This window comes from Phyllostomus hastatus, unplaced genomic scaffold (assembly GCF_019186645.2).
Source record: "Phyllostomus hastatus isolate PE091 unplaced genomic scaffold, TTU_PhHast_1.1 phas_contig_58, whole genome shotgun sequence".
In the NCBI taxonomy this organism is placed as follows: Eukaryota; Metazoa; Chordata; class Mammalia; order Chiroptera; family Phyllostomidae; genus Phyllostomus; species Phyllostomus hastatus.
Window position 1 is genome coordinate 48,577,226 of NW_025333916.1, and position 14,454 is coordinate 48,591,679.

At 36.7% G+C, this 14,454-nt stretch overlaps 1 pseudogene; it reads left to right on the forward strand.

Moving 5' to 3' along the window:
* The first annotated feature begins 11,841 nt into the window (after positions 1 to 11,841).
* On the forward strand, positions 11,842 to 12,239 carry LOC123824836 (annotated as a pseudogene).
* The last annotated feature ends 2,215 nt before the right edge of the window (positions 12,240 to 14,454 follow it).

Consider the following 14,454-nt stretch of genomic DNA (forward strand, 5'->3'; position numbering starts at 1 on the left):
AGAAATGGTAAGGGGTGGGGGGAAGCCCTTCCTCGCACGGAGAGAAAGGTTCTGCTGATAGAGCTGCAGCACTCGCCATGGGAAGGTTGGAGACTGGGGAAGTGCTGGCTTTTGCTAGCACACAGCGATTTGCAAGTGAATGCGAGGGGAGGGCGCATCCGAGAGGAGGGCTTTGGATGAAAGGCGTCCCCTCCCCCGCAGGGCAGAAAGACTCTCTGTTTCAAGGCTAAGGTAATCAACCCAATCTAATCCGGCTGTGTCCGTAACACAATCCTCGGAACCGGACTGCTTCTTGCAATTCTTTTTAAACAGACTTCCTCTTCTGACATATATATTCCTACACCATCCCTACGCCGGACTGCCGAAATACAAGTATCAGCGGGCGTCAGGTGAAATTGCAAGCAGACCTGACACGTTACCAAAGTGATGTTTGTTTCGGTTTAACATTTTTATTTTTGTTTTCATAGGATTTTCCTTCACTGATTCTCTAAATACCTTATTTTTGTTGCGTATTGTCATACGAGAGCCTGCCTCGCTCGTCCTTTTGGACAGTCCTGTAGCCAGTCTTGTCTGCTTAATTTTATCTGCTTTGCGTTTTTAGATTTTACAGATAAAAATCTTATTCATAATTGGATTATGTAGTTAATGCTATCAAAGTATTTAGACTTTAGACTTGCTACAATAGCCTTCTCTTTTCCCTTTTCCCTTTCTGTCCTCAGAAATTTGACTTTCATGCCCAAATAGGTGCGTGGTTCTATTTACTTATCAACCATCTAACTGTCCACCCTCTCTCTCTCTCTAACTCTACATCAAGTTGGAATCGACGGAAACCTTACCAAAGGATGTCAGTATAGCTCCATGAAATAACTAACATCTTTGTATTTTTCTGGCTACATGCAGATAACATTTTAAAGTACATAAATCATACAAACATGCTATAAAATAATAAAATACTAGAAAATAATTTTAAACCTGGGTGATGAATTATGAAGATAATCTTGATCAAGTACAACTTTAAAAAATAGATAGCACTGCTCAGAAATGTTAAATGACTTGCTTAAGCAAGGACACTAGTGACAGAGTTAAAACTAAAAGGACATAATAGATATTTATAATTACAATTTAGTACTGCTTCTGTGATGTGTACTATCTCCTGGGTGCATATTTGATTATGTTTAACATCAGTAGACCCCTTACACAGTCAGCATAATGGGAAGGGGAAAAGAATCTCCATTCTTATGGAACTGAACTCATTTAGATGACCCAAGAGAGATCACCTTTTCATCTGCTTTCTAGAAAGAGGAGTAAAATGAAGATGGAAAGAGTGATCCCTTCCATTGAAGTCTGCTAAGATTTCATTGGCTGAAAACGAGACGGCTACAAATTGTTGCAAAGGAGGCTTGGGAATTTATGATTCACTCTGGAGAGCTATTTGCCCAGCCAAAATCCTTGGTACTGTTAGAAGAGGATGTGACAGAAATGGATACAAAGAGCCACAGTGCTGTCCTACCTATATCACAAAATAGTAGATTGTATGGTTTTTCAGAGGAAAAAAAATGAAATTTTGTTCTTTTCTAAAAGTTTGTCATTATTTTAGAGAATGGTATACATGCAAATATTTTTAATTGTTGAAGTATGGAGCAATGGTATGGTATTTCCAAGTTTTTCACTTTCTGTTTTATGATCGCAGGATATATTTATTAAGTTATAAACAAAAACTCAGGTATTTACATATTCCAAAGTTCGGGAGATATAGCTACAGATATGAGGAGGCAGAAAGAGAGAGAGAAGGTGGGATGAGTGTACTAAAACATCCCATTCTCCCTAATCCCCTCCTTGTAAAAGAAACTCGTATGCTATTTTATTAATTACAAGCTTTACTAATAAAAATCAAAATAAAGAACAAATGAAACATTGGCTAAAAAGTAAAACCTCATGATGAGTTTTGTCCAGTTAAAAATATCTTTTTTCATTTCCTTCTTTATTTCACTCTATAAACAGATAAACGTGGGAGTCTGCAAATTTCTCTGTTTCTTTCGGGTTTTCTCTGGAAGGTTTTCATAAAGTAGTCCTGAGAATTAAATACAGCTCCCCTGTAGTCAACGGTGTTAGAAAATAGTAGCCCACGGAAAGTCAGCCAACCAGACTGTTAGCTCTAGATGAGTGAGTCAGCGCCTCACCAGTGTCCCTCGGTGTGCAGAGAGGCTGCGTGCATGCTATCCACAAGTAAAGCTAATGAAAACTTTAGAAAATGCATTTTTATACTCTTGAAACTGAATATGAAATTGTATAGAAAATGCCTTACTATGATCATAAAAACACTCAAGAAACTAAAGAGCATTCTATCATTCTAGTAATGGGGCCCTCTGAAGGCTGATGTCCTCCTTCATTGCAGATATAAAAGACTCAATTTGGTTAAAGTTAATGAATAAAACAACCTCCGATTCCATGTGGAATTATATGCCTAAAAACGCCATGCTGTTGGTTAACAGTAAGCATCAGTCCTTATGGTGTCACTTGATAAATACTTGCATACTTGTTTAATTTTTATTTTTTAAGATTTTACTTATTTATTTTTAGAGAAGAGTGGAAGGGAGGGAGAAAGACTGGGAAACATCAATGTGTGTTTGTTCCTCATGTGCCCCCAGCTGGAGACCTGGCCCTTAACCCAGGCATGTGTCCTGACTAGGAATCGAACCGGCGACCCTCTGGTGCTCAATCCACTGAGTCACACCAGCCAGGGCTGCATACTTGTTTTGAAACAATAGCTTCCCGGCCCAAACTTTCCTGAATTTTTTTTAAATGATAACAGAGATAATATCAATTTCTACTATAATAAGAAGTTAAACATAGTTTTCTCTCTATGGTTATAAGAGGAAAGGAGAGGAAGTATACACTGCTTCACTCTCCTCAAATACATCGACAGAAAACTAATTTGACGTAGTTTGTTTAATGCAACATTTTTTTTTTCCCTAACCTTTTCCCAGTCTGCCTTACTGGATGGTAGAGACCGGAAAATTAAAAATTGCACTCTCTTGGCAGTAAATGTTCAGGGTGGGAGTAAGAAGCGATTCATATTCCAATTTTTAAGATGTCCTCATCATCCTTGAATTAGAAATTGAATTAAACGTGGAGAAAGGTAAGGTAGAAGGCGCTGATTTGGCCACAGAGCTTAAGAAGCCTGGATTTGCAGTCACCCTCACCAGGGACAGTGTTGATAGCCGTTTGGACCACGGCAATGCACGTGTTATTCTAGAGGCTGATGTGCTCTTGACATTCATATTGTCTCTCTCCTTCTATTCATGTTGTAAGCAGCCATCTATCATTTAATATTATTATCATTGCCTAAAGTAGCTAGAGTGCCTCCTGTGACCTGCCACTAAATGTTACTGAAACCTCTGTGACAACAACCATGTTATCGTTGCTTTTTAACTATATCTCAATATTTCTTAGATCATGTAATTTGGTAGTGGGGCCAGGGAGGACCAAGCCAGGGAAAGATTAAAGTATCAAATAGCCTGTTACGCTTTAAAAAATGTAATTATTTTGAAAAACAATCAAGGGTTAGTGAGGAAAAAAATAGTCAGAGCAGGTTTTCTTAACTTTCTTAGATCGGACCTGAATCCAACCGCTTGGTTTTTTCCCTACAATTTTTAATGTAAAAAATTTTGATTACCTATGCAAAGATTTACAAGTAAATTGGATTCTGTCTTCTTAGTGAGGCAGAAAAAAAAATAGATTGAATAATTCTCATGTTGATTGAAAAGTAAATTCTTACTCAATCTGACTGCTTCCATCCATACCTGAATAAGGTTAGTGGCCTATTTTAAATATTGAAACATTGCTGAAGTGAAAATAATCAGAAATGAATTTTCCATTGTCTGGTGGTGATGTAACTTTAGGCCTGAAAAACTGAAAGAAAAATCTTTCAAATAAAAAAATAGTAGAAAAACAATAAATCATAAGTCTAATGTGCTTGCAACTGCATTAAATGAACAAAAATGTAATCTTTTATTTTTATATTTTAAGTTTTATTGTGAATGCAGAGATTAGGCCTGAGTGATAAAAGCAGCATTTTAATAAATATTATCACCAAAGGTCATTCTGAGAATTCTTAAAATCTTTTTAAGAAAAGGCAATATTTTAAATGGATTAAATATCTTTAAAAAACTAGATAAATCATAGCTAGTATTTTATTTCTTCTTCCTTAAAATACCATTTCATTTCTCCTCCTACTTTATCATTTCAGTCCTCTTCCTCCTTTATCATTTGTCGATAACTGTTAATTTTACAGTACTACGCGTAAGTTATCAAATTAGCTTCTTAGCTTTGCAGATATTGGCAGAAAACATGGGACTCTAAGCCAGAGACAAAGGCCCTGAAACAGCATGACCATCCTTTGTGTAAATTTTCTTTGACAGCCCCCACCCCATCTCATTGGGGAGATGCCTGAGGTGGGCTCAGGTGAATGCTGCACCTGCAGTGGGTTTGTATCAGAGCTGAGGGACACCACGCTTAGGGGGACCCTGCTTGTCAGGAAATGAACTGTGAACAAAACTGCCTGAACTCCACTCCAAAGGGAGACATTATCTTTATTTTATTGTACAATATGCAAATCCTCCTACTCTGGTGGGGACCATAATTCACCATCCAAGGATGCTCCTATGAATGCCCTTGAGAAGATAGTTTAAAGAAAAGGGTGGTTAGTAAAGAAATGTGAGAGACATATGGATAACTGTCTCCCAAGATTATTATTTATTGGTCCAATGAAAAAAATGTCAGCTGGAAAACTCACCTATACCCAACACACAGTCACCCTTAGGAGAAGTCTGCAAATGACTGGTTGTTCCATCTACAGAACCAATTATATGGCCTGTGATAAAGATTCTTCATCAATGAAACTTTATTCAAACTCCCCTGAACTCTTTTCTAATGTGCCCCGGCTTTTGCACTTCTGTATTTGTCCCAGCATTGTCCAATTTGTCAAGAATCCTGATAAATTATTCCCAACCCTCAATAATTGATCACCCTCAATTTCTGACCAGGTTTCTCTGCTCCATCATCCGCTGGGTGATGTCTGATCACCTTATCTTGCCTTCTGCCAGAATCCTGTTGGGTAAGGTTAGCTAGAATCCCCTCTTCCTCCTGCTGTTTCTTCTTAGTAATTTTTCTTTTTTAAAAATTGACTTTATCGAGGTGACTTGGTTAATAAAATAATGTAGGTTTCAGCTGTACAATTCTGTGTATTAAACACCATTTGTGTATTTAATGTGTTCACCGTCCCAAGTTAAATCTCTTTTCTTCACCACTTACTTATCCTCTCTTTACCGTCTTCTACCTTCCCAAACCCCCTCTCCCTCTGATAATCACCAGATTATTGCCTGTGTCCATGATTTTTCCCCTTAATCCCTTTACCTTTCTCACCTCACCTGCACCCCCTGATCTCTGCCCTGCTCTTTGGCTATAAATTGCGACTTGTCCAATCTCTCTTCCCCACTGAAAAGCCCTATTGCAGTGGGTCCTACACCCAGCACAATGGACCCTTTGAATAAAGTTTTCTTTACCCAGTCTTTTAGCAGGTGTTGTTTAGTATTTTTTATTTATTGTCTGGAAGAAATAGTTCTCAAAATGCAGTCTATGGATGAACAACATTAGCATCACCTGGGACCTTGTTATAAATGCAGATCCTCAGGTCCAGTCTCAGACCGACTGCATCAGGAACTATGGAAGTGGTTAGCATTCTGTGTTTTCAAATGTCTCAAAGTGATTTCAAGAGCTACGATTTGAGAATCACTGGCCTACAGTCGATTTAAAGCAATCTGAAAAGGGAAGAAACCCTGACTTAAAACTCATGATTTACAAATGAGAGATTTGTTTATGCAATCACTTATTATTTTTAGCTCATATAGATTATATGCAGAATCACTGCAAAACATTACGCTATTTATACGATCGTGGGAGAGAACTATAACTACAGTCCTGGCTAAATAAGGATTTAACCATCTAATGAGAAAGACAGTAATGAAGACAAGTGATACACAAAAGTAAATGAAGGGGAAGAAAAAAGGGAATTTTGCCAAGTGTGTGATGAATGTAGAAGTAGTTTCTCCCAAGGTTTCAAAATAGAGAATTACAACTCTGATGAATGTCAGCTTTGGTTTTTCATTTCAGCAGTCAAAGTGCTGGGGGGAGGAGGGCAATGAAAATTCCTGGCCATGATGCTCCATCCTAGCAGCGTGTTGATTACACAAAATCCCATCTGAGTTGCCAAGAGAACAGACCAGAAGGAGGAAGAGTTCTGAACTCCTCACAATCTCCATTGATGATGGTACTTTACTTTGCCTACAAATATCTGTCTTTACCTCAGTTCCTCTTTATGATTGCATACCCCCACCTTTTGCAACCCTTTATACGACATTATGGGAAAGAATCAGGAAGTAGAAATGAAACAATGAGAAGAAACAGGAAAAGGAGAAGTTTTATAAAGTCAGATTCCAGAACTAAAGGAAACAAAAAATGTCTTTTTCAGTATTGATGGGGCTTGCTTTGTGGGTGTGAATCCTGAGGAGTCACCCAGGACGCCATGCTTAGAAAGGGTGCATTCTTGGTTTAATGCACTTTTGAATTTTTAAATGAGTTCTGAAAGGGGAGCTCCATGTTTCGTTTTGCATTGGGACATATGATTTCGTAAGCTGATCTGCTTAATAACTGGCTGATAATGCTGATGAAGTATGATGTCATCTGTGGACTAGAAAGGTCCCATCATAGGTGAATGTGTAGACAATAATCAATGTTGACATTTAGCAGACAAAGACATCAATAACCTGATTTGTCATTAGTAAACAAGGACAATAAAGTGTACTTGACTTATGTTAAGCTGGGCTTGACTCTGAAACATTTGATCTTTAGTGTGAAGACACTGGCATAAGGCCTCAATGAAATCAGTAGCTATAATTTTATTCATTCAGGTATTCAGTTATTTATTCTCCAGCTACTTATTGAGTTGCTAATGTGCCATACATTTTGCTTAGCACTGGGGATGTGATGGTAATCAATAGCTCATTCAGTACTTAACCGCACAGAGTTCACTCTCTAGTAGGAGAAAAGAATAATTATTGAATGTCACAAATGGTTATATTATCATTCACCATGATAAGTGGTCTGAAAGAAGGACCTCAATTCTACTGCAGTTTATAGGGGCCTTGACCTGACTGGAAAAGGGAAAGTAAGGAGAACGTTTAGAAAGGGGGTTAGTGAAATTTCCTGGATGAGGCGATGCTTGAGGTGAAATTAGAAACATGATGAAATGCTCTTTTACTCAGTGACTTTCACAAGAAAGTCACACATTTTGTGTGCTGCCACAGAATGATTAAGTGTGATGGTAACATTTAAATCATGTATCCCTAGCAGCTAATTGGTAAGGTAGTTCCAGTAGTTCCATCATTGCAGGTACCTGTAACCAAAACTACAATTGATTCCTAGTGTATCAGACATGGTAGAGACATATGCATGTGAGCATTTTGTTGCACTGAGAATATCTTGCTCATGCAATGGTCATTAGAATAAAGCAAAGCATACTTTGACTACTACAATATATCAAAGGTTACATCTGTCTAGTCCCTGTGAAAGTATTTCAATCTTTGCCAGCTTTTCAAAAACTGTTCAGCACTAGCAAATAAATGAAACAAAAATAAAGCAAAACAGCAATTATTGAATCATTTGCTAATTATTTGGTATCAGACCATATTTTTTTTAAAAAATCATGGCAAAAAATAACTTGCAATAATTATTGTATTAACTATACAATAGTGAACTATAGTTCACTATGCTATTGTTTAATTTTTATGTAAAGTTTTTTTCTTTTTATCACAGTCACTATTTCAAAATATTTTGCTTAAAATCACCAAGATTTATTAAGTACTTAGAGTTTTTTAACTCAATATAAATCAGCCCTAAGTTAAACCAAAAGTCAAAATAAATGCACTCAGATTTAGAAGAGTTTTATTTTTAGATAAAGATTTATATTGCATAAAGTTTATCATTTAATTGATACAATAACTATTCAACCACATCCATGATCTCAAGCTAAATATAGTTGCTTAACATTTTTTGCATTCCTTATCCTAATTCAACTAATGCAAATGGATTAAAAGTATTTGCAAAAAATGCACAATCAAAAGCAAATTTTAGGTAATTTTTAAAAATAATTAGCAGTTCAATTACTGCCTAGTTTAAAATAATAGTTTTAAATTTAAGAAACAACATAAATCAAATCAAGAAAATTATCATTTGTGAAATCCCTGATTTGATTTCTATAAATACTGCTCGAGGAGTGGAAATTTTTTAAGTGTGTTCATTATCAACTTCACTTTTGTCATTTGTCATCATTCTAGTATAGTAAAATAGTCTTTCTCTAACAAAAAAAAATGAACAATGTTTAAGACAAAGGAGAAACAACATCATTTAACAAAATTAGTATGCTAAACATAAAATTCCAAACAGTGGGAAAGATTTAAGACACAATAGTGAGGACTCCAAGTTTGGTCTCATCCCTGGAGGCTTCTGGTCTGGGCTTGGGGCAGGTGGTTGTCACCATAACAATGGACAGTTTCCCCTCCATAAGACAAGATGAAGGATAAAGTGGGTTATGCTTACATATGAGTTTATGATGCACTATCCCAGCCTTTTTCATGAAGTCATACATTCATTTTTGTTTTTTTTGTCTCTCTGATCAGTATAATAAAAATTGATTTTCATATTTTTTCTCAGTGAATAAAATTATGCATGCATGAATAGAAGCCATTGGAAAATTTATGAAATTGGTAACAACATACAGACCAGAAGATTAAAAAATATATATTAGCAGTATTGATAAAACTATGTAAGCCATATGCAATGTGTGATAGTATTTAAATTTAGTACAGTAGACAGTTACAGATGAATGGCTATGGATATCATAAAGGGAAGTGCATTGAAGATATTACTTACTAAGCTTCGGAAGTCATTATTGTAATATTATTAACTTTTATTCTTTGTGTTCTTCTTAGCTTTCAGTCTATAGTGCAAGCAGAGTATGCCCATTATCAAGCCAATAGAAATAAAATTACATTTTTACTTATAGACAGTTATTCAAAAACATGTCTATACACAATCCCACAAAAGTAAAATATAATCAAAACTTGAATACAATCAGAACAGATTTCTAACCAATGACAAATGGAATCAATTCAGATGATACAGTTTTAAATGAATGTTCAACTTTCCAGGTGGAAGACACACTGATGTACCATACTCATGGTATGAAATATTTGGATTTTGCTTTTTTTTGGGGGGGCGGGGAGTGACTCCTACCACCTGCACATATACAATTAAGAATCTTTGGAGGCTGTTCTAGTTCAATAGCCACTATGCTATTGCGTGTTTTGTTTTTCTTAGAGGATAAAAGTTTCACCTAGTTACAAGCTTGTAATACAGAATTTGCTTAATTTTCTTTACTTAATCTATCATTCCTTGGCTGGGCCTTATAAATGTTGTGGTTTACAGACAGATTGCTATAATTAGAACATGGCATATATTATATCATGAGACCTGCAAATTCTATTGTTATATTCAAATGAATATATTTTTTAGTAAAAGTCCTTAATTTCAGTATTAAATTTACTATTCCTAGTCATAAATGTCTATTTTAGTTGTTAGCTATTCAATACACCTGACATTTTTTCATTGAACAAATATTTCTTTAATGCTTACTATATTCTGGGGACTATGCTAGGCTTCAAAGGGATATAGCGGTACAGAACGAATAAAAAGCCTTTGTTCTCAAGAAATTTGCATGCAGCTAAAAAGGAAAATATAAAAGCAAATAAACAAGCATATGATACCACAGATGGTGATAGGTGTTATTGGGGGAAAAGGCAGGGTAATAAGGTGTGGTAGGCAGAAGAAAAGCAACCAAAGATTTCCACACCCAATCGTTAAAGCCTGTGGATATTTTAACCTTAGATAGCAAGAGGGACTTTGCAGGGATTATGCAGATGTGATTGAGATGAAGAGTTTATCCTGCACAATTCTGGCAGACTCAATATAATTATGTGAGTCTTTAAAAGCAGAGAAAGTTTCGGCTCAAAAACAGATGTAAAAACAGGGGAACGGAACCAGGGAGATGGCAGCATGATAAGGATTCAATTCATTGTCATTGACTTTGAGGATGGATGAGATGATTGATGTGGTCAGTCTCCAAAAGCAGGAGAAAAAAAAATGCAAGGCAACAGGTTCACCAAAGAACCAATTATCCTTGATTCTTTGTTTTTTTGGTGCCCTTGCTGATATCTTGATTTTTATTTTAGCAAGACCCAAGAGGTGTCAGAATGCTCAGTTGCAGAATGGTAAGATAGTGAAATTGTGTTGGCTTAAGCCACAAAATTTGAGGTAATTTTTTAGAGCAGTGAAAGCAAACTAACACAACAGATTGAGAGACACTGGTCAGTATGTACCATTTTGCATAACACTTAAAGGAAGGCTTGTGGAAGTTGTGATGCTTGGGCAGGGTTGAATGAGGTGACAAAGCTAGCCATCTGCTACAAGCAGGAAGGACTTTCCAGGCAGAGGAAACTGCAAGTGCAAATGCCCTGAGGAAGTGGCATGCTCAGTTGCGGAAAAGCAAGGAAGCCATCAGGGCTGAAAGATCAAGGACACAGGATGGTGTAATGTGTTGAGTGCTGGCATCAGTGAGCCAGCCCTTCTGGAGCTGGTTACATCACGGCATTTTATTCTGACTGAGATATGGGGCTCTTACAGGTTAGGGGCACAGGAAAATAATATCTGGTTTAGATTTTAAATGGGTCCATTCATTTTGATCACCTTATGAAGAACAGTCCGTAGGAAGGGAAAGAGTAGGAGTGGTCGAGCTGGCAGACAAATCAAGAAACTTGTTCAAATATAAGATAATGACATCATGGAGGGGTTGGTGAGAAACAGATGTATTTTGGATATATTCTAAATATAAATATAGTAGTATTTGCTGACAGATTAGATATTAGAGTTTGGAAAAAAGGAAAGGTGGGTAACTCCAAATGCAAAGCAGAATTGCTATACTAAGATGGAAAGAAAATAGGTTTGGAGCCAACCAAAATATCAGCAAATGTCCTCTTTCAAAAAATTTTAAACAATTTCTTACTTCTTCCCACCTCACATGAGTTGAATTTATCTTTCTTTTACACTACCTTCAACATCACACGTGACTATTATTGTTTTCATTAACTTAAAATTTTCAGAGTAGTATTTTAGAAGAGACCATCAGTATTTCCACACTTGATGCACCATTTCTGTGCTGTTCGCTGGAAGTTCAACTCTTCAGCATTTCCTGTTTCCCTATTTTCTTAAACACCTATAAACTATAAATTTTTCATTCGAGTAGGTTCTGGTTAATGCTTTTTGAGATAAAACTAATTTGAAAATCTAAGTAAGAATGATATTTAGAAGGCACATGCAAATTCTTTGAGATGAGATTTCATTATTGTAAAAGTTCTCCACTTGAACTTTTGTTAGCACTGGACATGGCTTCCCAGGCGAGGCGATGTGGGAATGAGCACTTTTGGAGTTATTAGGTGATAGGTTTCAAGCACTAAACATCATGGCTATGGTTCACATTAACTATGAAATTTCAGAATTATATAAATGAAAAACAGTGTACTAGGAATAAGGAGACCTAAGTTTACATACTTATTAAAATAAAAAGTGACTTAATCAGAGCAAAGTAAAAGATAATTTGGATTTAACTAAAATGATTTTTAAATTGCTATCCCACTTTCTTCCTTGGCTACCTGGTAACTGGCTGCCATCATGAAAGACACAGTAACTCTCAGGACGAGGCAGTCCGTGAACAAAAGATGACTTCAGCAGAAACAAATGGTCACTGATGCCCTTCACCCTAGGAAGGCAACAGTACCCAAGACAGAAATCAGGAACAACTAGCCAAAATGTAATAAGCCACACCAGACATCACCCTTGTGTGTGGATTTAGAATCCATTTTGGCGGTGGCCAGACAACTGGCTTTGACATGATTTATGCTTCCATGGATTACAAAAAGAAAAATGAACCCAGGCATAGTCTGGCAAGACATAACCGGTATAAGAAGTAGAAGATCTCAAGAAAATAAAGAAAGGATCATAGTAACAGAATAAATAAATTTAGGAGGACTGCAACAGCCAATGTTGGTGCTGGCAAAAGGAAAGAGTGAAAAGTCTTCAGTGATTCTATTAGTTGTGATTTTTTTTTCATAAAAGGATTAATAAAGCAAGAACTTTTATGTGAAAGAATTGTCACCTGGAATAATCAATTCTCTCTAAACCCATATGAAGTATTTAAACATATAGATATGTCTGTAAATGGTATATAAAACATTTAGCTTAATGTAAATTAAATGTGTATATATCTTCCTATAGCAAAGTAGTATTTTTAAACAATTGCTAATCAACCATAAACTCCCATTAAATCATCTATTGAGAAAATAATTTTAATAGTGTTTTTTTTAAAAAGCCCAGAATAATGTCACTTAGCTCATGATGGTGTTAGTGTAGGTTGCTAGGTATTAATATAGTAAGGGAGCAAAAGAAATCAAACATTATTAAGCATAATCCACTGGAGAGCACTAGCCTGCTTAATTAAGAAGCTATCCCCATGAGAAGTTCACACACTCAAGGGGATAGCTTCATTGCCCCACCAAGGGGATTAACAGCTCTCTTTTCCCCATGTATGGAGCAGCCCACTCTCCATTACCAGATTTTGGAGGGGACAGGGAACATAGGAAGGTAAGCACATGTGCAGTAGATGCCAAAATGCAAAGGAGAAGGTGTTTCTATGAGATATATGACATGAGAGCCAAGACGATGATCACAGAGGCCTGTCTAACCTGGGAAAAGAATTAGATTGGATAGGGGACGTGAAACAATGGAGGACCAGAAAACGGCTTAGTTAGGGGAAGGATCCAGAACCAGCCAATGAAAACTTTGGAGACTGATTGGTTTGAAAAAATGCCTGGTCCTTTCCAAGGCCAAGGTAATATAATCCCAGTTTAACAAAAAATCTTATTTCTCTCTCTCTCTCCCTCTCCCTCTCTCTCCCTTTCTCTCTCTCTCCCCTTCTTTCTCTCTTTCTCTCTCTCTCTCTCCCTCTCTCCCTCCCTCCCTTGGTAACATGTGCTTGCCACATTTATTTGCGCATTCTCCCTGTAGCAGCCATGTGGCCTCTAGCAGCTGTTCAGCCAGTAGCCACACAAACTTCAAGCAGGCTCCAGGACAAGCCTGAGTACTGGATACAGCAGTGCCAATCAGCCAGAGCACAGTCGGGAACAGACTAAACTAGCCGGATTGGGGCAGAGAAATGGATTGAACCTATAGCATAAAATGTCTGGATATTGCCCTTATTTCTGGGCCTGATGAAGACGAGATTGAACTTTTTCCTCAGCAGGACAAATGGAAATGAAACATTGGAAACCTGGGGACAGCCTTCTATTTCCATCCAAATAAATCTTATCACACTACATCCTTCCATGCATGCGTCTCTCAGAATGCTTTCCTTGCGATCCCATGAAATAACCTACTTCCACCAGCAAGAATACCAGACCTAGTGGAATACCTAATCTAATTGTCATTTCAATACCTCACAGAAGCAGAATCTGTATGGGAACTTTCTGATCAAGTACAAGTAAGAAAATGGGCCTTCTCCATGCCCCAGAGAAAAAAGAGGCGCTATGCATGGTAAAAACCCTACTTGGGTGCTTCCCCTCTGAAAAAGGTGTCCGGGCCCAAGAACAATCCTTTCTATTCCTTTGTTAATAGCTCCTTTGCCTCACCCTTCTTCCTATAAAAGCTTTAACCTTCTAGTTGCTAGATGGAGTGCTGCCCAATTCGTGAATTGCTTAGTGAAGTCAATTAGATATTAATATTTAATCATTTTTAATAATGACAATATAATTTTATTATATATTTTGTGAATTATCATCAAACATCTATAGAAATACTAAGAATTTAGAAATCATTAAAAAAAATAACATTCTTTCCTGCCTGAACGTGAGAGCTTTCTGTGGCTACTTTGTGTTCCTGCAAGATTCATTGTGTTAACACTGACCTCTGATACTGCCATGCAGCCACACACAGCTTGGTGACATCTCACAGACACACAGTGTGAAGAGCACAGTGTAGATGGGAAACAACCCAAAACCAAACAAAGATGTTCTAAGAAATAGCAAATAGTTAATAATAAATACTAGTAGCAGCTAAGCTATGACCTAGTTACTAAATTAATAATATAACAAAATATGCTAATTTATGTCTAAATGTAAAATGTCATTTATGCTAAAAATAATACCTCATTATGTTTCACAATAAATGGATATTGTACTAAATTCAGAATTTTGAAAATAATAGTACTAAATTACTATTCTGGTAATTTAT